This window comes from Halichoeres trimaculatus, unplaced genomic scaffold (genome assembly GCF_033239565.1).
Source record: "Halichoeres trimaculatus isolate MK-OKI-2021-1 unplaced genomic scaffold, fHalTri1.1 fHalTri1_scaffold_4, whole genome shotgun sequence".
NCBI classification, from domain to species: Eukaryota; Metazoa; Chordata; class Actinopteri; order Labriformes; family Labridae; genus Halichoeres; species Halichoeres trimaculatus.
In genome coordinates this window covers 8,774,963-8,802,954 of record NW_027437182.1, presented here as the reverse complement: position 1 = coordinate 8,802,954, position 27,992 = coordinate 8,774,963, and positions in this window count along the sequence as shown.

Here is a 27,992-nt window from a genome sequence, read left to right as displayed (position 1 = left end):
TTGAGCGAATGCGCAAAATGTGTGGTAACACTAAATTGTGAAAATTAGACCTCATTATAAAGTGCAGAGTGAAGTTTGTCAGCCTGCAGTCAGAGTTTGCAGAAGCTAAGCTCAAGACAAAAGCAGCTGTCCCTCAAACAAATGCAGAATTCTCCAGCTCTTGTTTGCAGTCTGACCGTCTGTATTTCACAAGTCTCAGAGTTTCCTCCATCTTTTCATACACACAATTATTTCTGCTGCTAAAACAAAATACAATAGCCTCCCTGTAATTACTGCAGCAGTTCTCGAGGCAGCGTAGGTGTGATCTCAAGGTTTCAAGCCAAATGTGTTGTGCAGACATTTGCTCCATACCTGGAACTCTGTCAACACTTGATCTAAACACACAAAACAATGAAAACCTTCATGAAAACACACCCCCGGTTAGTTTTTGCTGCTGAAAACTCAAAATGAGCAGCAGTTACTGTACAGCCAATTCATGTTATATTTGGATGACAATTTGAATGTTGTTTCAACCACAGCACATAAAGAAACATCTATTTATTAAGCAGGGCTGACTAATCAACACAACACAGGGTTGATACCTTAACAGCTAAAATGCACCAGATGCGTCTGCAGTGCATCTGTGTTCTGGCCAACAGATCAAATAGGTTTTGTTCAAATCAATGTGTCAACTCACACAGGATCTGATCTGTTGCAGTATGTCTGCATGGCTTGTCCTGCGCGTTGCAGGCAATACGCAGCCATCCTATTTTTGACGGACCTGGAGCTGTGACGCATAAATTCAGCATAGGGAAGATCGAGTGGGACAGGAAGTCGTGACTAGAAACTACCTAAAAACACCCAGTGACTTTCAAAATAAAACAAACTGTGTTAAATCAGTTCATATTAAGCTTAACAGTAAGGACAAATGGACTCGATGAGCCGAGCCAGGCCAGGACTCAACAGGTTTGAGGTTTTAGAGCCCAACATGAATTATGAGGGACTTATCAATGGAGTGGGAAACGCGGTCTTGTGAGTCCAGCTGTCTGTCAGTCATGCAGCTTGTCGGAGTGAGCTGGCGTAAGTTGACAAACAAAGTCAAGATGCAGTGCAATGGCGTCACGCTGTAGATGTATCGAGTGTATTTCAGGAGTTATCTGCAGCAGTGGGAAATTCATGTCAATTGTAAAGCAAGTCAAAGGAAATAACAATCATTCACACTAATATTTTTACAAATGGTCATTTACTTTTGTCCACTAGTAAAGGGGTTTCCAAACTTCTCTGCCTTCAACGCCCAAAAAAGCTGTGACTGAGACTAGCTACTGGTGAATGCCCTGCAAAAATACACTAATAAGACAATCCAAATACAAACAAAAGTTAGCTGAAAACTGTACCACAAGTGTTACATATTGCTGAGTTGCTTATGTAGTTGCTTATGTAGTTGCTATGTAGTGCGACAACAGTGCTACAAAAATTCAGCTGCAGGTGCTGCCATTAAGAGCAGGAATTTTTTCTTTTTTCTTTTCTTTTCTTTCTTTTATTAAGGAAGTGTGAAATAATCAAGCCAACAAACCACAATTAACTGCAGCAACAAAGTACTTCAACCTTCAACAGCATTCAGTAATAGTGCTGAAAAATCCATAAAAACTGAGTCTTAGACTGTCTGACTCATTCTACCCCTGAGGACAAAGAGGAGAAGGGTCAGATTAAGTGCTTAGGTGTTCCCTAAGCAGATGACTTTTCAGACATCTCTTAAAAGTAGAAAGGGACTCTGTGGATTGTATAGAGTTAGATAATTCATTCCACCATTTGGGCACAACAGAGGAGAAGAGTCTGGCCAGTGATTTAGAGCCGCACTGGGCTGGGAGCACCAGGCGTCTCTCACAAGCAGAGCGTAGTGGGCGAGAAGGAGTGTAGACCTGGATGAGGGGTCTCAGGTAGGTAGGAGCTGTTCTTGTCAATTTTCAACAAAAAATGTGGGAAAAAGGTCAAACATTTTCTATTTGTGTGGTTTAGTGTGAAGTTTAACTCATAAATTGGTTTAAATTTCAACAATAATGGATGGAATGTGCAATGGTGAATAGGTTTTGCTTTTACAAGGTGACTCATGACCCTGCTACCAGTATTTTGCCTTGTTTTGGGGACCACTGCACTACGTAAACATCTTGCAGAGTGACCATACTTCGAAGTTAGACCTGGAACATCCCCGGGTTGTAAGCTCCAAAAAGACATTCATGGAGTGCAGATATGTTCCTGTCTTAAACAAGCCTTTGTTTAACCAGTCAAAATCAAAACCAAAATCTGCACTGCACTTGTGACACTGATTTGCCTGTATGTCAATCACAGTTGTTTCCAAGCCTGTTGCTGTTATCATCACAATAGAAAACATCTCTCATGCAGAGGTGTCAAAGTTCACCACTGATTTGTCAGTACATGTCAGTCATTCTCAAGATGCAGTTGTTACCCAAATAGCTAAGTTTATTATCCTGACAGCAGCTGCTGCCAGGGATCAGGTAGGCTAGCTGTTAAGATGAAAAGAAATTCAGTGTTTCTCAAAAGAGCTCAAGGAGAGTTGGAGATTTTTGTGAAAGTACCTTGCAAAGAATGTGCTGTGTCCATCTTCAGTCACTTATGGCTGAAAGACGATTAAAATGAGCATTTAGAGGCTGCTGTAGTGCTATCCATAGTGCTGAAGTCTGCACTGATGATGAATCCAACTGTACTATTTAGCTTAAACATGTTTGCAGTAAAATTCACGTGTCATGAGTGAGATTCTTTTCTTGCCAACAAAATTTCATTGACTTGTATCACCTTTTTGCTCTTATTGAACAGATTTTTCAAGGTATAAAGCATTTGAGTCCAGATAATAATATCACAATAAGAACCAACGGATTCAGCAGCACTCTTTTTCATTTGAGAGTTCAAAGGGGTTAATGCATCTCTCGTCTCTGTGCGGATATCTTCAGGATTTATGCCTATCAAGGATGGGAAAGAAAGATAACAGAAATGTTTATAATGCAGTGCTTGCAGGGTGACTGTACATCTAATGGTCTCAGGTACTTAGAGGAGGAATACTCTGAGTGAATACACGCAGACCGGTTTTGTTTGACACTCTGAGTGATGCGGCTTTAAAAACGCTCAGACAGCCTGCTCATAATGCGTCCATAAAACCGCCTCCCATTCTCAGGCCATCAATGCCACATGCCAGCGGTGATAGATTATCATTCAAGGCCCTTTGTTAGCCCTCGTAGGACTATAAATCTGAATTTGCAGCACAGACTCCAATCAATAAATGTTTTTCGCCTTTACTTAGTTAATGTCGTTCCAAATTTCTGCTCAATGAGCTGCACCATTTAACATGCAACATCTCCAGCTGAAAATAAACAGCCCAGAATACTTTGAGGCGACATAATAATTGAATTACACCCAGATTATGCATGCTTACCCCTGCAGGTTTCAGTAAACATAGCTTGAAGAAAAAGTGCTGTTTTCTTTTTTCTGTCTACCCAGCAGGACTCTATTTATCTGCCCCGTGCAGATCATAATAGCTTAATTGGTTCATTTCTTTTGGGCAAGTATCTTAGGATGCACTCATCAGCTACAAATTGCATTCATAACACAGAACCCCCCTCTATTTCTCATCCTGGATGCTCCAGTTGGATCAGAAATGGCCCAAAGCAAAGAATGAAGGCACCTCTGCATGAGACAGGAGTGTAATTATAGAGTTGGGCTTCCATTACCTGTGTTTGAATTTCATGCTCTTTAAACTCTTTATGAGAAATGGAAAGCTGCTTTGAGTCCGTGGAAAAACACATTTATTATTTGAGGATGGATCGTGCCACCTTCTCAGCTTGTTAAAATGTTTTGCTGAGTGTTCAGATTGTGTAGGAGGGAGCTCGTACCCGTCCTCTTGAGTTTTAATAGTATGAATTGCAGGTTTGCTCCATAATCAATCTCTTGCCTTGTTACTTTTACTTTCCTGTGCTGCACTAAAAAAATGGGTCTCTTTTACTGTTTTTGACATAAACGTGGTTATATGGTGGACTGGAACATTAAAATGAGTTATATACCTTGGATAAATTATTATTAATTTGGCATGTTGAACTTTCATTCCTTTCCTGCTAATAGAACATGTCAAGAGGGAAATAGACAGATGATTACACAAATGCTATGTTTGCTATATTTACTAATAAGAAAAAAAAAATGTAACCCAGCACATTTGCTCTCCTTTTCAGTAATACATATTATCTAGTTCTGATCTGTGTAACTGTTTCTGGTGCTTTGGGCCTCCTGCAGGCCTTGTTGGGATGGCCCCCTAATTCCTCACTTCAAAACTGAATATCTAATACTTTGATCTTAGACTATTGAGGGAGAAGAAACATAGTCCAATCAGCCAAGGAGTTCAGTCAGCCTGAATTCAAAAAACTTTATTCAAAATAAGCCATCTTGAACAAAGTGAGGTCAGAGGTCTGCAAATAATCAACAAACTCAATTCTCCTAGGTCTCTAACAGCCTAAAAACCCTCTCCCCAAAGGCCCCAAAAAGCTTCTGCCCAAGCCTCCCCAAACCCAAAGAGCCACGGCCTAAGAAAAACCTTAAAAAAAAATCCTCACCAAGTCAGAAGCAGCTTATTTTACATTCTTGTGTTGGGCGTTCCAGATGATCTGCAAGACATTCCTTTCCTAAGTACAACGTGTTGATTGGCTTTTCTTTTCTGAGCAACAGAAGCTATTCTTCTTGGGTCTACGTTTGGAAGTTATGCAGCTATATTCCATTTTGAGTTCATAATACAAACTTTAGTTGTAACCCAGAGTGGGGTAGACTCAGGTTCAGCGTCCTAAGATGTTTCCACCTAACCTGCGTCTCAGCCGACACTTCAGGAGGGACAATGGCTCTGTCACTTGTGAACAGGGGAGGGGATGAAGTCTTCATTTGCTAGTCAGACAGAGGAAATCTTTAAATGTGAAAATGTTACTCAGACTCAGACTCCTGAGATCCTTCAAAGTCTTATTGATCATAACAGCAACATTTTAACATTCAGCAAGCTCATCCATTGTGCAGTGTCCAGCTTCATCCCCTGTACTTTTGAAGACATTGACAGCAATATCTGTCACCTGCTATTCCGTTATTTACAATTCTGTTTACTCCTACCCCAAAGCTGAGGGGGCAAAAGGGACTGGCAGCTAAGTATAAACTGCTGGACATTCCTTGGTTTTAGCCTTTGCTGGCTTCTATAAGTAAGATGCTGTATAATTATTGAGTTTTTTGGATTCACCTTTGAAAAATCATACAACAGTTCCAGCCACTTTTGTTTACATGCTTGCAGTTTCTGCTCCTGTAGCTGAAATGGCTCTGATTGGTCCATTTATTCTCAGGCCTGCAGCATCACTCGGCCAGCTGACAGATATGGAACTTCGCCAATCCATGTCTGCTTTGCAAGGTTACAGTGATGCTAGGATTACCACACCTGACCTGGACTGACCCTTTGAGATCTAGGCCCCTCAGCTAGCCAACCCTGGTCAGTAATTCAGAACTGGTTGCATGTTAAGTGTCTCACAAATGAGCCGAAGCCTAATCCCAATTCAAAAGAAATATCAGTCAAGTGGTTTCAGTCACAACACTTTGAGGTATCCTATCTTTCACAGATGATACTTGGCAGCTCAGTAGGATTCAAAAGACTGTGTCCTTGCTGAACAATGGGAGGAGAATATTGAGTTTGGCCCCATTACAAATTCAACCTCCTTTTTTTTACTGCTATGGATAATGCTCATTGATCTGTGAAATTATGAGCTACTATTAGAAAGACCCGACACATAATTCAGGCTGCCTGAACTCTCAATCACTCAGCTGAAAAACCTAAAGCCCAAACGGCAATTTACATCACAATGTAGCACATTGATTCAGATGGAGAGGTGTGTTAAGAGATTCTTAACAAATGTAGACACCCTCAGGTCTACAATAGGTGTTATGATTAAAACTGTCAGAGAAATTGAAACTCAGTGGGCTTAAAATGAGCTCTGCCAATCAATGCAAGTGTATTTAGGATTCAATTTTTAAAGCTTTTTGTCTGATGCAACTGATCAAAGGACTTCTGCCATTTATAATTCAAGGCAGATGCCAGTGCTGGGAATGTGAACCACATAGAGCCAATAGAATTAACAGCAGGATATTCATCACCCATAGACTGATAACAGATTTTATCATGAGGTGCTCCAACTGTGGCACTGTTGTTCCAAGCTGGCATCAAGTACGTACACACACAATCTCGTGTTTATTTATCTAAATAACACGAAAGTGTGCTTACACATAAATCTTCAATTCTCAAGTCATTTGGGCTGATAAAATGGATTTATGTCCAAAGTTAGACCCCAAACTTACACTTAAAAGTCAAAACAAAAAGAATTTTGTAAGACTGAAGTACTATAAAAGCTACTTTCAGTATGTTGTAGCACAGCAAAGATACTTGTTTTAAACATACCTCTGATCAAAGAACAAACTTTTAGCTGGCACTGAGAGAGGCTGGATAAATCTCAGGGGGCCCCGAGCAACTCTTGGCCACACCACTCAACAAAGACCTGCTCAAAGACTCAGTAGTAGCTGGCAGGAAGGACTATTAGGGTGCCCGCTGAAAAAAAACAAAACAAACAAACAAACAAACAAAAAAACATATAACACCTATCCCTAGTGATTTGTGATCTGACATATTAATCTATTAAAGTTTGATATGTTTATCTTTAGTAAATCAAACTACAATCCCCCATAACTGTTTTCTTACTAGGGAAATACAAGTACGCAAGGTATGGTGACAGTTCATCTTTGCTGCTTGCTGTGTGGTGCAATAGGCTTGCTGACATTTAATGACAATTAAGGTTTGCAGGTTTGAAGCAAGGTCTCTGCATATCTGGGATAGTATAAGTAAATAGCCTTCAAGCACAGTGGGTCCCAAAATAGAGGTTGGGACACCCAAGGAGAAACACTGAAAGAAAGGTCTTGAAAGCCTTTCAAAGAAAACAAAACAAAACTAAACTAAACTAAGCTAAACTAAGCTAAAGTAAACTAAACTAAACTAAACTAAACTAAACTAAACTAAACTAGACTAAAAACAAAAACAAACAAACAAAAAACCCTACAAACTATTGTTTCCTTCTTTAACCCCTCTTTTCTATTTCTTTTTTGCCGTAAGATCAAAGAGGAGACAAAACAACAGCAGTGTCAGTGGTAGGAGAATCATTTTGGAAAAACAGTAATATGTTTATAAAGATAAAGATGGTTAAACTTTCTACTAATCAACTAAAAGTATTTTAAGAAATGTTTTTTTTTTTTTTTTTGCTTTGTCTGCTTCTGAATTGACCAATCAGTGTACTCCCACAACAAGAGTTTGCTAGTTTCCAGCACTGCTCTAAATAGCTCTGAATTAGATAGTGTCAAAAAATACGGATTGACTGGCACAAAGTGATTTTTCATAATGTGTTAAATGAAAACTGGCTGAGTCAATAATTCCAAGAAAGGTAATCAAGCAAAAGAGATGCTAATGTGGCTCAGGTCACAATGATGAAAAATAAAATAAGGAGGATAAAGAATGACAAAAAGTGCTGTCATAATAAACTATATTGATATTTTAGGTTATCACCATAAGCTTTAGCATCTGTCAAGCAAAATGACCCACGGATATTTGAGATGTGATTTTCTCTTGTTGTTCATTTTTAGTTCTCACTTTATTTGTACATTTTGAGAGAAGAAAATCAGGTTTACAAAAGCTGGATTTTTTTTTTCTTTTTCTTTGTAACAATGTTTTTAAATGTTTGCTTCTCCCGAATTTTGTACACAAACTTTCCAACTCCATCAAGCTTCAGATCAGCAGACAGGAAAGACAAACCACTGTGGGATAATAAATCCAAGGCTGGAGTTTGCTGATGAATTGCAGTAAGATCACAAACATGGTACATTTTTGGTGAAGGAGCAGTGATATTACAGCTACTGGGAACCCACATTTGATTGACAGTCATCTAATGAGAAACAGTTCAAGCTGCATTGCAACACAAGCCAAACAGATTTCTGAGGTCTCCTGAACTTTATTGGATCTACTTATGTCCTGATAAGTGCACAGAGTGATCCTGAGTTCATTTCCTTGTAGCTTCAACCCTTTCAGGGATCTCTTTAATTGTTGCAAGGCTACAATACTATATTTAGACCAGCTCCAGCCGAAGCACTTGAGATATTCACAATGCTTGGCATTTTTAATGTGACCTCTGTGGGACTGTGTTGAGTCCTTGCATTAAGTCTGTTCGCTTTTATCGAGGCACAAATTGGAAACATTGATCGAGAATGGAGGTCAAAGGGGATGACAAATAGCCTTTTTCCTGAACACCCCCACACTTCACACTAATAATGTTTTTCTGTACTTATCATTAGCAGGCAGTGGATGGAAATCAATGATCTCCATTTACATGCAGCAGCCTATTGTTGATGATGAGCATGCACACGGCAAGAAAAAAAAGAAGAAAAAAAAAAACTGAGCCTTTTATCAGATCATTTTACAAGGATCCTGCACTGTAAGCCTGATGCTCCTTTATTGGCAACGCTGGGATTCTTCTTCATAATAAAATCATCTCCAAGAAACATTGCCAGTCGGTTCCAGTGTAATAAAATGTTGGAAGGGCACCTGGTATTATAATATTTGGGTCACAATAGAGACTTCTTTCTCAGCTTGTGCAGCCAGTGCATGCGGCCCTTTGATGAATGAAAGTCAACTGAATTGTGGCAGACCGCCAGAATGAATAGGAGTGCAAATACCATTAGAGTTACTGGAGGCAGAGCATGTCTGCTCCAATAAATACATGTAATATAGAAGTGAAATCTTTGGGGTAGCTTTAACTCCAGACTTATTTGACAAAGAGAAAAAAAGGGAAAACATTTTATTAAAAAAAAAAAAGTAAGAAGAAGGGTTTAAAAACATGTTCTGACTCAAAATGATGGTTTGGAAAATCGGCATGTTAACATCAGCTAAAAAAGCAAGAAATATCAGTGATGTGGAACTTAAGAGAAAGAGTATTTTTCTCATTGATAGCCAAACATGATTTTTCCCAAATCTCCCTATTGATGACAAGGTGATACTGCTGCAGTGATTTCTAAATATATCCTCTGAGAAACTGGACTATGTATTTCTAAATGTTTCACCTTGTCAGCATAGAAACATCCAGCTGATGTGATGTCCATACCATAAAAACACAATGGAGTGGAGACAGGATGGACACAGATGTGGTTTGAGTCTGGTCTCAGGAAAATAATGTCTAGACAAACACACAAACTTTTGGGAGATGTTTGATCTAAACCCAAGTGGTGGGCTGTTCATTCAAAGGATGCCCATTTTTGATCATCAGTATAGCTAAAGGGGACAAAGTGCAGAGCCGTCAGTGGGCTTGATCACACCAGATGAAAAGTGTCTTGGCAAGAGCCAGGTATCATTGTTAGCTTCTACCCAACAAATATCATTATGAGTCCTGGTGCTTATTTAAAGGGGCTGTGAGGAGTTGGAAAGTGATCTTGAAACAGCCTCCCTTCTGGATATATGCCTGATTGCAATCCACACTTTTAAAACCGTATAAAAATTAGATTGTCAGCGCCAATAATACTGGTTACAGGTTGTTTTAAATTGCTACTTCTTAGCTTCCTGATTGGGTCGAGCAGGACCAGATTGATTTACGACACATCTAGGTTTCTATGACCACACACCGGCTGACACAGTTCAGTAGAGAGAAAAGAGATCTGTGTTTCTCTCTGCCAAACATGATTTCTGTGATTAATTTTGTAGCGATGGTGGACACTGGAGCCTAACTGTCAGACAGGAAAAGGACAGATGAGCAGAAGAAAGCTTAACTGAGACAGCCCAAGCTAAAGGCTAACACAGGGGCCAAGCTGTTTGAGGTAATGTTCATTCCAACTTACGTGCAGCAGTTATTCTGCAGCAGTCTCTTCGAACTTGAGAGTCTATCAATAAAACAAAGAGTGATGTTGTGTTATGTTAGCTCTGCTGCAGCTGCACTAAATATAGACAGCTACTAAACTACTTACAAACTGACAGTGTTTGCTTGCTGTCACATTAGCCCACATATGCGTCAGAGCACTGGGCTTCCGATGGCGCTACATGTAACCAGCTACTACAATGTTTGTTTGATGTCATGTTTCAAACCGTAGCGCTACATAACTGTGCTGATAAATACTTTGCCTTAGCGTGTCGTATCCAGTAAAAAGTTGTCTTGAACAAAGTTTTTTTTTTTATTTTTTTTAATCTGATCTCCATTTAATTCCAAAACAAACACACCACACTGAAAGTAATTTACGAAAGTGTACATGAGACTTCGGGCCAGAAGGAGGCGAGGCAGTCCAATTAAAACAGATCCTCCTAAAAGCACCTTTAAGAAACAAAAGCAAAGATTTTCTGTGTATAATGGGGCTGTTCTTGGCTTAACAAGGCCTCAATCTCTGACTAAAGACTGATCTGCTGACACATTATCTGTATACACAAGAGCACATAGATTGTTCTTTGATCATACTTCAGTTTATATTTACCACTCCTACAGTTTTGTCCCTTTTGAAACCATGAACACATACAAGCATGTATGGGAATGTGTTGAATTTGTGTAAAATGATTCTCTAAACAAATACATTCCCAGTACCTGAGTATGTCATTACCATATTTAGACATCTTCTTCATTTCCTTTCATATTTCACTGATTGCCTGGTTTTAGGCAATTTGTTTGTGTAAGCCTTTAAAAATGTGACAAAGATAAAACCCTAATTGGTTTTGTCTTCTGGGATCTGCAAAGAATTTCAAATATCTCCTCTGCTTGCTTTGCAGTAATGTGATGCCATTGATTTCTCCTCCATCTTGTTAGATTAGGTGGATAATTAAATTGGTTTTGAACAGACATACCTCAATATCTGTGTCATTGGCTTGTGAAATTAATTACAGTAGTGTTAAGCAGAAGGAGTTCCTAACAGCGGCCAATATTTGGGTCTTTGTTGTGTCTGTAATGTTTTCAAAAAGTAGGGATTTTGATATCAGTGGAATAAAAAGTCAAGAAAATCTAAAATGAAATGCAGTTTTTAATTGCTGTAGATTATAAATAGATGACCTAAGTCAGACAGAAGTTGCTGTGTTAACCTATGAAAAGTTGATCATTGCATAAAAAAGCAGTTTCAAAAGTAAAAAAGTTTTCAAAGTCTGTTCAAACCAACGCTCCCCAAAGGGTTAGACAAACATTATCTGCTCTCAAAATCCCTCAAAATAAACTCAGCATCATCTATATTCCTCTAATCTGTGCTGTATGCTGTTTTTTTGTTTTTCCCGAGCTGCACATTGTTCTTGTAATCACATAAGTTTTCTCTAATGTTTGTGGTATTTCTTCTAAGACACAATATGTACCAGACGATGCACGAGCAAATCTCCCTAGATTTCCTTATCACCACCTGTTCCCTCGATCCGCTCTCTGTGGAGCGACACCAGACTTTATTTCTAACATCACAAACATGCATTATTATGCTGCTTTTCAGAAAACATCCTGAGAAACTGATCGAGCTGTCAAAATCAGGAATATATGAATTCATAGGCTGACAGTAATTGAGCTATAAGTATGGCTGTCCACAGACTGTGTCCTTCACTTGGTTTGACTCTACAATGTCATCATTAATAATACACAGAGTGAATCATCCACAGGCTCCTCTTCATTAATATTTGATGTAGATTTTTAGCAGCAGTGGGCTTCCCCTAACCTTTCACTACTTTGCAGCAAGCATCAATTACTGCGGATGAAAGGCTGGGACATGGATTTATCTTCATTTTCTGTCTGTCACAGACACAGAACACAGATGTTGAATTTACCTGGCAGCTAAATGGGTTCAGCATGTCAGTTGTTAGTCAAATGGTTGCAGGTTAAATCCTCCGTTATGACAGATATTGTCTGATCACAGGAACACCAAACCACACGAAGAACTGAAGATCAAACCACAACTCAGCTGCTGGAATAAATGTTCACCTTGTACGATCAGTCAAACAACAGATTTATGTTGTGTGCTTAAAAGTAGATTACAGTTGCCATGGGGTGGAGGCAGAGTAGCGACTATTATGTAGGAAATGAAAGGATGACTTTACCATCCTGTTCTTTTGCAGTTTAATTACCGAGGCACTTAAATTATGCTGCAGAGGAATCTGAGTGTTCAGCATGTTTTGTGCCCAAGGAGCTCATTACATGCATTAAACGTATTAATGACAAAAATGGACTAATAACCATATATCTCCTAGTTCAGCCAGCTCTAACTCATAAGTATTTCAATGCAGTAGTCTGATCAATGTTCCAATGCATCAAAATGTTACAGTCCAGGTCTCCAAGAAGTCATGAAGCGGGTTGTTTTGATGTAGCATTCAAGATGGTGAAGTAGAGTGAAAAGATTTTCACTTTCTGAAGGGGACAATCAGGAATGATGAATTTAAAAGAACACAGGACTTTCATTCAAGGGGTTGATCTTCAATTCTGACCTGAAGCCAGTACCGTATAATTTAATCTAGGAGGCCCACTTTTAGAAACTCTTTTCTCTTCTGCAAAGTCAGCTGCATCTTTTACAGTCATGCAAACCATTCTACTGGGCTTTGGTATTTCCCCTAAAGTTGGATCTCAAATAAGCATGCAGTTTCTTTCATGTGATTAAGCATGCAGGATACTTTGCAAGACCAGCCAGGTATGTGGTACATCTTTTTAATACTTTAGTTTCATTGTAACTAATAACTAAGTATGCCATGAGCTGATTTACTGTTAAGGATGGGTACCTTTCACATTTGAAACGATACAGTACCGATTCCCTGTACCTGGCAATCAGTGTTGGTACTCAACAGTACCAATTTTCAGTACTTTTTTGCGTTTATGTGGTAAAAAAAAAAAAATTGTTTAATAATAAAATGTAAATTCTTTTCAATTTAACATATTTATTTTTCAATATGTAACCTTGTAATGCTGTGTTCATGTCCAGCATGGAAAGTCACCTACTCTTCCACTCCCTCATAGTCACAGGGATGCTTTTAGGTACCTAAATGTGGTACCTTTTGATTTTACATGAATTGGTACCCGATACTTTTGACAGAATTCGGTCGGTACCTATAAAAGTACTTAACTCGGTACCCATCCCTATTTACTATACAGGCCATGGTAATAGATGTTGTCACCAGGCTTTCTAAATTTTGTGCCAGGTGTGTAAATTGCTTGACTCTGATTGGCCAAAACCCCTTGACAACATCTTGACTTCAACATTACAGGAAAAGTGATCACACATTAAGTTAAAGATGCTGTGAGGACTATCTGTTTTAAGTGGACTCCCTCGCCAACTCCTGGCTCTGACTCTCACGCACACTGTCGTGAAAATGTGACTTTTAACCAGGCCTGTGTTTGTCCTGGAACTAATTTTCTCTGTTCAAACCAACTTTTTACCAGATAAGACGCGACGAGGTAAGGTATATAACAGTACTCTCCCGTAGCACTGTTATTTGAAGCGTGACAACAAGCAGACTTTGTAAGTTTGTACTGTATGCTTTTAGCCAGCTATATGTAGTGCTACTAGCAAATCTACGATGTATCCATAGGCTAACATGACAACAAGCAAACTGTCAGTTTGTATAGTAGTTTAGTAGCCGTCCATATGTGGCACTGACAGCCCAGTGCTGTGAAACGTATCGGTAATGTGTAACGTTAGCAAATCCTGACCCTCATCTACCAAGTAGAGCAAACATACCAAGCTAACATAACTTCACTCTTCATTTCATTGATAGACTTTCAAGTTTGAACAGACCACTGCAGAATAACTGCTGCATGGGTTGGAATGAGCATTGTCACAAACAGTTTAGCTCTTTTAGCCTTTAGCTTGGACTGTAGTACTCTCCCGTTTAGCTTTCTTCTGCTCATCTTCCCTTTTTCTGTCTGACAGCTAGGCTTCTGTTTCCACATTTAAAACAAAATTAATTCAAGAAATAGTTTCCAAGCAGAGAAAAACTAGATCTCTTTTCTCACTTCTAAACTTTGTCAGCTAGCGTGGTGTTGTCATAGAGATTTGGACGTGCCGTAGATCAATCTAGTCTTGCTTGATCCGATTTGGAAGCTACAAAAAAGCCAACTAAAGTAGCATTTTGAGGTAACCTACATTTGTGCTGATAATGTTATCTTTAAGTGTGGATTAAAATCAAGCATATATCTAGAAAGGAGACTTTTTCAAGATCACTTTTGAATGCCACACAGCCCCTTTAAATCAATCAGTGGGGAAACAAATGGCACACTGAGCTTCTGCTTGTTGACACCATTGGTAAACAATGTGACTGAAAAGTTAGCATGCTGATTTGGCAGGCTTAGAAACAAGTATATTTTTCATCCCGGATCCTACCCAGCAGTCATTGAGTAGTGATGATAAAAGAAGCACCATTCAAAATGTTGTCTTTTATTTTACAAGATGTGTCTAACTCAGAGCTCAGAGAAGGAGTGCTGAATGAGGATAGATTTTGAGATTCTTTTTCACTTAACTAGTCGCTAGCCGTACATTATATTTTACTCACACATCTGCATAGAAAAATGAACTTTGTTGGATAAAATGGATGGAGGTTTCAAACCAGTCTTTGAAAGTCCCCAGACTATCTCTTGTGTATACATCTCAAAATCAGGGTTTTGAAGTGGATGGTGTCTTCTTTTTAAGAGCTGAATTTGAAAATGAATACATGCCACCATTTTTGCATTTATTCAAAATTTTCAAAGCCTTTGTTTTCTGTTTGGAAGAGATTCATTAATTTGAAAGTCAAATCAAGTTTAACATATTTATTGTAGCCTACTTGACAGTGGAGCTCTGCCAAACTGGCTCTGGAGTGTTATCCTAATTGTCATAAATTGAAGTTAAGGGCTGAAGACTAAGCAGCTGTATTTGACTAATGGGACATTTGAATGTGTTGACTAACTTCATAGTGCCTTTCCAACATGTGCTCACTTTATAGATGTTTAACTTTATCTTTTAAAATCTGATAATAAAACTTTTTATTGATACAGAATGGATTGTGTCCTGTATGAGCGTTCCATCTGAATGTGCCAACATTTGTACACCAAACTGGTTTACCCCCGCCACATTTTCTCTTTGAACTACCCGACTTCACAGATGGGTGGTGATCTATTCATACCACACATGAATGGCAGTGTTTGAAATTCTGTGTGTGATTTGAAGATGTGAAATTTGCATCTGTGGCAGGATGTACTGGTCTTGCAGTTTTTTGTTGTTGAGGTGTCTCTCTGTGTTCATGCACGCTGAGCATGAATATGAAATGAGTGTTTTGTATCTGTGTGAAAAAGTATGTGTGGGCAGGATTTTGAATAAGAAAAAAATAGTTGAAAAAGTGGAGTTTGAAAGAGAAACTGGAGTGTTTATGGATTCCTGCAAACAAAGCTGTGCATTTAAGTCATACAAACAAGTCTTTCCAAACCACTCTGGTACTATTAAAGTGTAATATGATGTAAATGTTTGGCTCTGAAAATGAGTATTCATCTCATTTGCAAAATTCCACCAATGCTATGAATATTTTACGTCCACCAGCACTATCTAAATTTGAACTATGCTTCCTCCTTCAGTAATCCCTTGGTACCCACCTACAGCCTCTGTTGCTCACCAGGCCATGTGGGAGGAAAGTGTCTTTGAATTGCCTCAATGGAGTTTCCTTCCCTATCCCTTGTCTGTAGATGTTTTCTTATCTTTCATAAAGAGCTCTGACTGGGTCAGGAATCGATGATAATGTCAGCCCGTGGGGCCCGAGAGACTGTTTGTGATATTGAGCTTTACAAACAAACTTGACATGACTTGCCTGGCCTGATGTCAACCTTTAAAAATGAGTGAATTGTTGATCCCTGCTATATTACTCCCCCTTCCTTTTCATTCCAGTTCATGGTATACCTAACTCTAAACCATGTGCAAACCCACTCAACAGATGTTAAAAGCAATCTCTCACAACAAACATGGCCCTTTGTATGATGGAGTAAATATCCAATCTATCAGGATCACATAAGATGACACAGAGCTTCAAACATTTGGAAAATTCTTCTGATTCTTTTGCCTATGCACTGATGGCTCTAAAACTTGTGCATGAAGCTCAAAGCTCCGTGAGAAAACTAGTATGGGAATGCACCAAGAATGGATTGCATAGCAAAAACCTGGAAAACTCACATAGTATACTGCCCTTATGCACAGAAAAAAAAAAAAAAAAAAAGCCTACAAAGTTTTGCAGCTCAGTGCCATTTCCTCTCGTTTTGCATCAGATTGGTTTTGGCAGAGCTATGCTGTGCACTCTGGTCCTCACAGGGCTTGAATTTGTCCACTTCCTGATGATAAGTTAGATGCACTTCTCACCAGTTTCTTGTGACGTTAGTTTGGGACAGATGCGATACAGATTTAAGTTTCTAATAACCCTCTCCCTGGAGTGAGTCAGCATGAGCCGCTGGCTCAAACACAAAAACACATCCAGACCATCTCCTCACCTGAAAAAGTGTACCAATAAATGCAGAGGTCGAGTTTCATACAGCACAGGCCTGATTTAACCCCTGGTTACATCAATATGGATACTCAAAACACAGCACCAGCAGAGTGTTATCTTTATGTTATGTAGAAGTTTGACTGTAAGCTTGAGAAGTGGAGTGTAACATCCCTTTAGGCCTTTGCACACCAACAGTGATGTGAATAAACGGCACAAAACTGTGAAAAATTTGGAGGCGTCATATTCAATCTCTGCAGGTATTCTCCTCCATATGCTGTCTTTGTGATTGTTGTCTTTGTAGTTTTTATGTCTTTTGTCATAAAGAACCGGGTGCTGGGACATGAACACAATCTGTGTTGAATGTTTGGTTTGTGACTACTCAACAACAAGAGTTTTGATTGGTTGGCTGTGTACTTGTTGCAAGCCAAACTTTGAAAAAAATCAACCTTGGTCTGAAAAAAATAAAAGTCCCAATTTCACTCATTGAAAGAACATAGCTGATGTTAAAGCTTGCATTAAAAAACAGTAGGTTTTGGAGGGGGGGTGCAAAATATTTGCACGAAAAATATGTATCTGGTGTGCAAAGGGCTTTATCAATACTTTGAAATACTTTCCAATAACTGAATTAAATGTAACTCTACCTGATCTGTGTGTTTGTGAATTAGACTGTTTTTGTAAAGACATCCATTTGGAAAGAAAGGTCTAATTTTGCCTCCAATGAACCCTTTAAGAACTAGGAAACAGCACTTAAATACAGATACTGTGTTGGTTGTGAAGTGCACTTTGAAGAGCACTTTGTGGATGACACACAAAGACTTTCGTTATCTCAGCATTGAACTAACTTTTTTAAAATAACAAAATAATGACACTGTAGGATATAAGGATATAATGTGCCAAAACAAGCTCATAGTAGTATCCTGCAACTTTGGAAATAGAAACAGCATTCAGTTCCATTCATCCAGACCAGTGAGCAAGTTACTTAAACTCTGAATAAAAAATGTAAGCAGCAGAAACATGCCTGGTTGTTCCTTGGTTGGTTGTCAGAAACAATTCTACACCCCAGGGTGAACATCTATCGAGTTCTGACAGAGTCACTGCGTTTCAGAGCAACTTGTGTTTGAAGTAAAGAGCAACCAACCATGTGAGCTGACAACCTTCAGCCAAATGTGCAAGCGAATGCTGCAATTGGAATAACACAAAAAACTCCTTGTGAATTAACTCTAGTCGATTGTTTTATTATAATTTAGAATAAACATATAGGATATGACTCCTATGACAAAGTAAAGGAATTTCTGAGAGATACCTATAGCTGACAGTCATCACTATCCTTGTCGGTGGCTGCAAGCTATTAAATGTAATTTTTATTTCCAACACCAGTTGACCTGGTTTGACTGAAACTAACTTACAAATTAAAAGATGCACTTCAATAAGAGTCTTCAAGCTACCTGACAGGCTGTTACTGATGCTGGTTTGGCCAGCCCTGGTGTTGAATTTGAGCTGACAGAGTTTATTTCTGATGTTAAAATTAATATTTTATCATGTTAAAGTCAGTGTGCAGTCTTCTAATTTTATTGCAGAGTAAGCCTGTGTCCTTACGTTGCGAGTTCAAGCTTTGTTGTGCTTCTTGTGCTTTAGTGGATTTTTTTAAAATTATTATTATTATTATCATTATTTTTATTATTATTATTATTATTATTATTATTATTATTATTATTATTATTATTTAACTTTTTCATTTTTATTTTTTTTAGGGATGAGGCAGCAGTAAATGTGGTGGTGTGTCATATTGGTCCACGTGCGACATACATTTTCCATTTTATTAAACTTGTATTGCTAACATTAGCCACCACAAGCCACAGAAAGTAATTTGAATGGGCTAACACATCTCTGTTAGCACACTTGCTAGCTTTGATGGAGGATCTGACACTGATGGTGAAACACTGCAGCCATCACTTCTCTGTGTGACTTCACAGAGATAAATCAGCATGTGCACACATCTGCAGATCTCTGTCATCCTGGTGAGCAAACTTTGATAATTTGCTTGATAAAGGTGAAGCCTTAAAGCCTCGTGTGATAAAAGACATAAAGAAATAGCTCGAATATAAAGAATAACCTTGAAGGCAAGGTAACCTTTGCGGCACAATCAAAGCATCTCTTGTTCACTCTCTCTTAAATCAGAATGTGTCAAAAGATTTTGCATAATCACAGAGCACCAAACCCCCACAGGGCAGCCAGGGTTTTCACATAATCTCTGAGCTGAAAATGTGTTTCTCCTGCAATGTCTAGCACCACCCCTATCATGGCTGAAATAATAAAACAATTGATAAGGTCATTTGGGAGTGTTTAGTCACCGCTGAACACCTTTTGGAGGCTGGAGAAATAGAACTGTCTTGCAGAGGCACGGCGGCGTATCGGAGTGCACCAGCAGTCAAAGTGAGCTCAGGCGAGACGAGCTGTAAGTGGATCCTCCACCTGATGTCCGCATCAGTTTCATCTGACTGATTTCTGTCTTCACTGGTCCCAGTCGACGAGGCGAGGAGTGGAAGGGGCCACTTGCTCATCACTGCCAGATGGCCACAACCAATCCGTCCTCTGTGGGCTCCTTCTTGTGTTTCACTTCCTGGTGATTCATCGCCTGTCTGCGCTTTTAGTTTGCATGATCTGAACCTGTGATCATAAAAGTGTGACTTCACAGATTTAGCTGTACATTTGCGTCAGCAGTGAAAAAATATGGGACAGTGTTTTTGGGGGGCAAGTCATTAACAGGACCGTGTCGTAAAAGTGTGTGTGCCAAAAGCTACAAGAGGATTTGGTTTCTATCTCAGCAGAAAACAGCCTCAAGGCACCCCTGTTACAGTGTCCTCCTGTGGGTTTTGGCTCTTAGCTGTATGAATAATGGATGGAGCCACAGTGATGTCACCCATAGGTTTGTGGGCAGCCTTTTTGAGGAATGGAGTTTGGGTTTTAGCTATTGTAGTGCTAGTTGTGGTCGCCAGGTGACCATCTGTGAGAGTTGGAGAGTAGTGAAGAGATGATAGTTTGGATTTAGACTCAGTTAAGCACCACAGATGTTAAAAATACAATATCATGATACAATACAATCCTGATAACAAACAGTATTTCTTGCAGAACTTAGAATCTATTTAAATGTCTCTGAGTAGTTCATACAGTTCTCCCATCTGCGGTGGATGAGATGCTCTCTGCTGGCTTGAGGCTCTCTGGAACTTAAATCTCTTTCTCTTTGTGCAGAGCTGCTCATATAGTCTGAAGTACGGCTGTGGTAAGAATTTATACTTTGACTCCAGCGTGTTTACTTTCCTTCTGAATGCTACATATTCCACCACAGGAAATGCCCACAAGTTCTGTCTTCCTTCTTATAGCACTCATATTCTTTGACATGTATTTTGCTGCAAGCTGGTTGCATCTGCATGTGTTTGCCATCTTTTATTCCTTTCTATGACTTGATACAGAGAGACCTGGGAAAAAAATGATGGAGTATCCACAATTTCTTGCAACGGATAGGGGGTGCATGGGACAATGGTCTCTGTCAACCCCACTCTCTTCTGCTTTGACAGAAATGAACTTTATCCATCCTGAAATCCAGTTTAAAGCATAAACAACAAGAAAAAGTTGCAACCTAGACTGTGGTTGTTCACATGGCTTCCTACGTTAAATGCACGCCATCCTGTTTTTTACATTCATATTTTTAAGGGATACAGTCAAAGGTAAGGAGAAGGAGGTGAGGACGACGTGCTGGTTCTCAGGTGAGAGCTAAGACAAAGACATCAACCTGTCTTTCCATACATTGTATTGAAAACGTAAGATCTATCTCAAGATGGTCAAGCTAGCCATGCTAACTCAGCAACAGGGGGAATACTAGAAGGCAGAGTAGCATTATGCTATTCACAGACATGGCTAACATAGCTAGCGGACAGGAAGATGCTCAGTGACTGGAGAATGATGGCCAAGCTGTCATCATCCTTTTTTTTTTTTTTCTTTCCTCATGGGCCTTTTTGCGCTTTCTTACTCTTTTGTTTTCTTGTATTGCTGCTGTGACTCCTGAATTTCTCCTCGGGGGGGGAAAAAAGAAAAAAAAAATCTATTCAATTCTTTTCTATTCTATACTAAAGAAAACCCAGAAATAGCAGGCTTCGCGGGGCAAAAAGAGCAATGGAGGAGCAAATACTGCTGGTATCTGAATACCCAGAGCTCTACAATAATAATAAAATCTTTCATATGCACATTATAAAGTAAACAGAAACTATAAGGTACTACTAGGGGGTACGTGGTTTTGAGGAGGGAGTGTTGTGAAGGACTTTTGGGCGGGTTCTGCTGTAACATTCGCCGAATCACCTCTACGTCACTGCCGCATGTTACCCCATGCTCATGCCCCGGCGGCAGGAGCCGCTTTGAAAAATGCTCTGCATTTCAGGGGCCTCTGCCGGCAGAGAAGCAATTTTCGGGGCAGTTACTGCGCAGCGGTGTGAAAGGCGCTTAAGAGTTGTTTTGATGTATAGCAGAGGTTTTACGCGGGGGGGACCTTATAGCATGTAGAAAAGTAAACAGGCTCTGGTAGACTTGGTATGGGCCTGTTTTTGCCAGAGGAGCTTTAGAGCCATACTGTGATGATTTGTTCTTTTGATATTAAACAGTCAATGACCACAAGAATGTATTTACAGTGGTACCTCATCATAGATGTTTATAATTCTAAAAAGGCTAAAGAGGGTTTGTTGTTCGTTTTCCAAACTACTGGATGGAGAGAGAGCAGCAATAATTTTAAAAAGCAAGTTTTTACAACACCTTGACTCCTAGCTTTCCCTGTTCTCTTCTGATCCTCATCCATTGACCGCCAGGTATGAATCAATGTCTGACAAGTACAGATCAGACTGACAAGCCAAATGTGGTGTGCACACACATTTTTCAAGATGTCGAATAGATGGTTTGTATGTACAAATAAAACAGTGAGCCATGCTATGTTTCAAACATTTACACAAAAAGAAACTTCAATAGAAACCCTCCCAGGAAGGTAATTTGAGTAGACCAAATAACATCTCACGGACATCAGTGGACACCCATCTCCACTTAAAGAGCCCACAGCTTGAACTATCCATTACTTTGATCATTTACATGATCCAAAACTTCTTTGGATATCTGTTTATGAAGCTAAATGAAATTTATAGTGAGGACTCTTAAATGAGTGCAAATGAAACCATCAACAACCCATTTGACTTTTATATATTTTAATTTTTAATGCTTGTGGACTTTGCCACAGGGTAAGTATCAGACAAGATTTTTAAAAATGATGTAATACTGAACGTTTTATACATTTTCAACTCACTAAATATTCATAATCAGTGATGTTGAATCTTTTTTTAAGATACTTAAAAGCTGCCTTTGAACACAATAACCCACAATATGGGTCTTGATAAGAAGTGACTCACTTATAGAGTCAGCCATAAGTGGTCAGAGAAAGTACTGCAGTTTTTAGGCACTTCCATAACAGCTCCCTCTTTTCAGCACAAGAAGTTGTCGCTCAGTTTGCAAATGATGACTATATCAACCCCCATGTTTCCAAACATCCAATTCACCCAGGAAGCCAGAGAGATAAGATCTTTTACGAAGCATTCAAATCTTGTAAACGTGCGTCCCTATGGAAAATAAGTGGAAAAAAATGTACACAGTGTCTCTCTGCGGGGTTCAGTGATTGTTGTGCATGAAGTCACCTGTCGTTCCATCTCTCCTCACTTGTCAACTCGAGGTGACAAGTTTGTATTGATCAATTTTACATGGGGTGTCTGCAGGAAAAATGGGATGCCAGGAGTGAAGTTTGGGTTCCCACACGAGAGGGAGATTGAATATAAATTTCTACATTTCCTGATGTGCTTTTCGACTCCTTCCTGTCACTCATCCTGCCCCATACCTTGCTTCGGCAGATGCAGCTTTCTTGCAGCCAGATATACGCATTTTAAATTTCTATTTTGTTGTCTTGATAGTCAAAAGGAAAAGGAGAGATTTTGGCATTTCTAGTGCCTCACATGAAGGATTTTAGAGGAGGAGAGGAGGGCTGGTGATGGCTGCTGGTGGCAGGAGGAGGGGGGGCTCGCAGAGCTCTCATCAGCAAGCTGCCATGACGAGCTGCCATAGCTGTCACAGATCTCTGAGAGATCTTCTGCCAAGGTAAGGCAAATTCCTCCTCATTCAGGCCTAATAGGACTGTCAGGCCTTCAGAACAGGGAGAGAACGCAACAAGCCTGGAGCTCAGAGCTCTCTTCTAGACTGCTGCACTGAGGCTACCTCATGGCACATGCAACAGAGACCCCTCAGTGATTCACACAGGCCAACACAAAGCGCTCATGACAGCTTTCACTGTAATGCATCGACTGGGCTGAAGCGGCTGTACTGCTGTTGAAAATAGCCTCAAGGCCGGCAGTGAGTCTCTTGCTTTGTCACTTTTAAGAGCTTGTTAGAACATCCTCACTCTTCACCAACAAGTTCTCTGTTTTCCTTTACTTTTTACTTCCTTTGCTGTACATGCAAGTCATCCTGCAACAGATTGCCAACTTAAGTGAACCTGGCTCGGAAAATTTATTAAATTGTGCTTCGCAGGTGTTGTAATGACCTTAAAGTTTATCTGTAGTCATTAATTGCCAACACCAGGTCTCAGTTTTACTGCTTTAGTTTGTAACTCTCATGTTGGCACACTGGGTAATCACACTGAAGGGATTCAGTGGAAGCAGAAATCAAAAGCTGGTTAGTTCATCAGGAAACAAAGACACCATTTGATCAGTGAATTTAATATAACCCCGCTGGATGACACTGACAACTGTTTTCTTTAGTTCTCTGCATCAAAGCAAAATGAAAGGTGGAATTATCTCAGCCTACAGTTTATTTGGCAGTGTTACACGGATATCTGTTTAAAAAATATGCCTGATTTCTCTCGATGGAAGTTGCTTAATAGCTGTGATGTCTTTGGAAACTTACATCAGAGACTTCTCCAGCAGAGGAGGATCATTTCTCTGCTGGCATAAAGATCGGTTATTGATGCAGCATTGACCTGTTTTCAGTTTGTATTGGACTTAATGGGTCAAACTGAAGTAGAACATGGAGAGCCATTAGTGGAGCACCATAAAATGTTTATTTTTCCTAAATCAACAGCTGCTTCTTAGCATTAACTATAAAAAACACAGACTTTAGAACATATAAAAGTAGTTTACATTTATTTCTGACACAGAGTTTTGAACCCATATTTAAAATGCTAACTTTGTTTGAAACTGGTTGAGATACCTGCCTGTGAGTCAAGTCAGCCATGCCTTGATTTGGGAAAGACTTGTAAGTTTTTGTGCAGCCAACCTCAAGTGGACACTCACGGAACTGCAGTCTTTAATATTTCCACACATTTGTTTATTTATTAATTAATTTATTTATTTAGTTATTAGACTGTTGCTGCTTGGTTAGAACTCCACAAACTTTGGTAAAATAAAATAAATAAATAAAAAAGCAAACAAATAAATAAATAGATAAATAAAAGTAAATAAATAAATAAATAAATTAAATAATTAAAAAAAGGAAATATATATATATTTTTTTCTCTCTCTCTACTTTGGTTGGGCTAATATTTGTTATTGTACAAAACCATGACTCACTTTACTTTGCAGGCTGATGTGCCTTGTAAACAGCTCTTTCTTAGTAGCTCAGTAGTTTAACTATGGTACCACAGTTGAAGGAAGTATGACTCACCTCTCTCCTGACAGTACTACTCCTGCCACCTAATGAGATTTGTCACAGGCCTTAACAATTTAATGACATGCAGAAGAAACTCTTCAAAGCCTACATGAGAAAAAATTAAAAGTCTAACTTAGGCCATGGCTTATTTAGGTTTTGATAGAAGCATCTTCTCAAAATAAAAGACAAAATACTACCTTTTTCTTTCAACCATAGAAAGAACTGAGCCTGGAAACTGAAAAAAAAAAAAAAAAAAAAAAAAAAAACAGGCACTGATATTTGTCTCTGTATGACATAGATTGGGCTTCCTTTGGCAGCTGAAAGAGATTCAAAAGAGGCAAAACTCAACAAGAGGATTTTATTTAAACTCTGAGGATATAATTCATTTCTGAGTACCAAAGGTTTTCATGGGGCATAACTAAAGATTCCGACCAGGGTCTGAAAAGGAAATAAATATTAATAAAACAAAGGTAGGGAAATATTTCTGCATTAACAAATCTCTGACTTTTTATTTTTAAAAAAGAGGACTGAATAAAACTCAGTTCTCTTCCTTCCTTCACTAAGTTTTAAAGCTCCTTTCATGCTATTTGCTCTTAATTTCAGATAGAATATTATCTCTGCGTCATTTCCTTGTGTTCAAGATGCCTTGAATTTGTGTATGGACAAAAGCTTCAAAAGACGATGTCAGATGTTTTCATGTCGGGGTAACCTGCAGTTTCTTCTTGTAAGAGTTTTCTTTCATTCCATTCACAATTGTTCAGCACATGAGGATCTCTCTTTTTTTTTTTCCTTTTTTGAATATTCACACTGATTTCTTTGGGTCAGCAGCCTCTTAGCAATTCATTTTCTTTCCACTTATTCGTTCATGGGGCTTGAATGGGTTACTCACTTTGCTTCATTGTTCACCACCTTTGTTCTGCGTCTCTATGGCAATGGTGCAAACAAAGTAAAGAGACCGAAAGTCTTTCAAAAGTACTGCTTAAACTCATGATAGTAATGATGACTTTTAGGTGTGACTCTGTTGGTTGCAACATTGAGCTCTTCTACATACAGCAGCTTTTTGATTTCTGTTGGTTACTCTTCTGTGTAATCATCATGAAGCCCTTCCACACATACAAACAGCTGGATTAAGTGAGCAGCAGGAGAGGAGATGTGTTCAATTTCACTTTTATATAGCTTTTGAGCCACAGGGATGCAACCTTGTACCCAGCTGACAATAGATTGCAAACTCATTCTGCAGTTCAGGCTGAATGACTTTCAATTTAGAGTGTGAATTATTGATCCAAAAGGGAACACAGCCAGTTTTCCCAAAGTCCGACTCTTCACCAATTATCACATTTATCAGCTGGTTTCCGCATGTGATTGTCTCCTGTTTTCCCCTTGAGCTCCTCGTCGAAACACCTCACCGTTAAACACAGCAAATAATGTGGCGAGCAGAAAAACAAGGGGAACACAAGCACAGTGTGAGCGGCTAACTTTGTGACAGCTTAGTCCATGCAACAGTGAAATTGAGAGAGGATTAAATTAGTTTACTTCCAGGCTGTACTGTATGTCTAATCCCAAAGTTAGTGTGCAGCTCAACCTTCCAGAAAATTATTTTACACAAAACGTCATTGAGGGACTGGTTTGGTGCTCAGTGCTGTTGGCTGCGGGTGCAAACTGCTGCAAGCAATCAGCCTCTGCATGCTGTAAGTCGTGTTCATTGTCAGGCTGTCTGAGGACATTAGCTTTCAGCGAACAGACTGAGCGGATGTGCATTCTTTTAGTCCAAATGGTTATACCTGATTTCTGAAGAGCATCCACATTCTTCACAAAGTGTTAGCCCCTTCAAACGGTGGGACAGTAAATTCACATTTCCTTGTTATTGTAAAGTGAGAGTGAGGGAAACATTGCCAATGTCATATTTCCTTGTCCAATGTTTATAGATGAGCTCTCTAACAGCTCTAAGCCCACATCCATGCTCCTGTCTGTAGCAGGAATTCACGACACAAAGCACAGAATAAAGTATATGTGTCTTTAAACGAAGCAGTGAAGCCTCTCTGATGTGCCTGTGTAAACAAACAAAAAGTAGCACAAGATCAGCTGCAGCACAAAAGATCACAAGCAGCTTTACAGGAGATTAGAAGTGGGCTAGGATCACGGCCGAGACAAAACACAGCGTGTGCGAAAAGACAAATGTGCTAATTAGTTTCCAGCCTGACTCCTCTGCTTTGACAGAGCCAGCCCCTGACACGAGGTGGGAGGAGTGTTGGATAACAAACGCATAACACCTGTCAAGACACAAAGACCAAGAAGGAGTTAAATGTGCCACTGTTTCCAATTAACATCTAAATCTTATGCATAAATGCCTACTTTGTAGCTGTATTCTCCTTTAAGCTGTCTGCTTTGCATATTTTCATCCATCAATGCTTCTCTGCATTTGATATTTGTTTGCCCCCCCAGTGTATCCATCAGAAAAAAAAAGAGTCCATTTGAAAATGTCCTATAAACAAAAAAAGCCACAAAGAGAAGAAAACTGAAAGCACACACTTGTCATCCGAATCCTCCCACATAGGAATAAAGTACAAGAGTTCTGACAAACATTGTTATTAAGCTGGAATGAAGTCTGGATTTTTACCAACACAACATAATGATGAGCCAATTCCAGCCCTCTGCCAGTGAGGATGCAATGTTTTTGGCCACATTAAGCGGGAAATGAACACTATGTTTGTGTGCGCACATGTGTGTTAATGTGCACTTTTGAGTGTGTGTGTGTTTGTGGAGCACTGCTGCTCTGTGCCTCGCTAAAGCAGCAGAAATGAAATGCTCATCCTCAAAGGGAATTTCTCTTTCCAGATTGCCAAGTCCCGCCCCTCTGATTCAGCACTCTCACTCAGAGGTTTAAATGGCATTCAATCAAAGACTAATGCTGCCAAAAATGTCTTCCTAATGTTTGCATTAGCCTATATTAGGAGGATCTGTCTTGTGACGTTAATTGGATAAGGCCAGGTATGGTGTCAGGCTGAGTGTGGAGTTTTGTGAGTGGTGGGGGAACATGTGGAGCTGCACACACTCACACACAGAAAATAATTAAAACTATCAGTGTTTTTCCTGCAAATATTCAGATTGACGGATGAAACATTGGCTAATCTCTAAATCTCCTCTGACGTGCTTGGCTTTAGAATAAAACCCTGATAATGCAGCTTTGTAGGCGTGGTAATCTCTCCTCCATATATATTCATAAACGCTCACACTCCACCTGTCATTCAACAAACTGCAGTCCAAAAACAGGGCACACCTGCTGGGGTGTACTTTATGACACAGCTATGTTGTCTGTAGTGTGGTTTGCTGTGGGTCTTCTGCACAGAGGCGATTCTGCCGATGCCTGCAGCTCGATCATTTGTACTGGGCAGCAAGCATGTTGTGCATATGGCATCAACAAACCCCCCTAGAGTACAACCAGCTGCACAAAACATATGCCCCATGTCTCAAACACAAGATGCACTAAAAAAAACAGCACTTGTATCTTTGAAAATAAACTCATACACAAATAAGATATGCATTTAATCAGTAGTCAGTCATTTTTAACTCTCTACTGTGGATTTCCAGGATTTCACCCGCAGGCATGATCTTTTTGATCATGGTTTTTTTGTTTTGCTTTCTGCCTGCACGGGAGGTCAGCTGTAGCCAACACTTCTTGGCACACCACAGTACAGTCCTAGGATCTAATATGCTTATACAGGATGAGTTTTTTTTTACCAGTTGCTTCAAA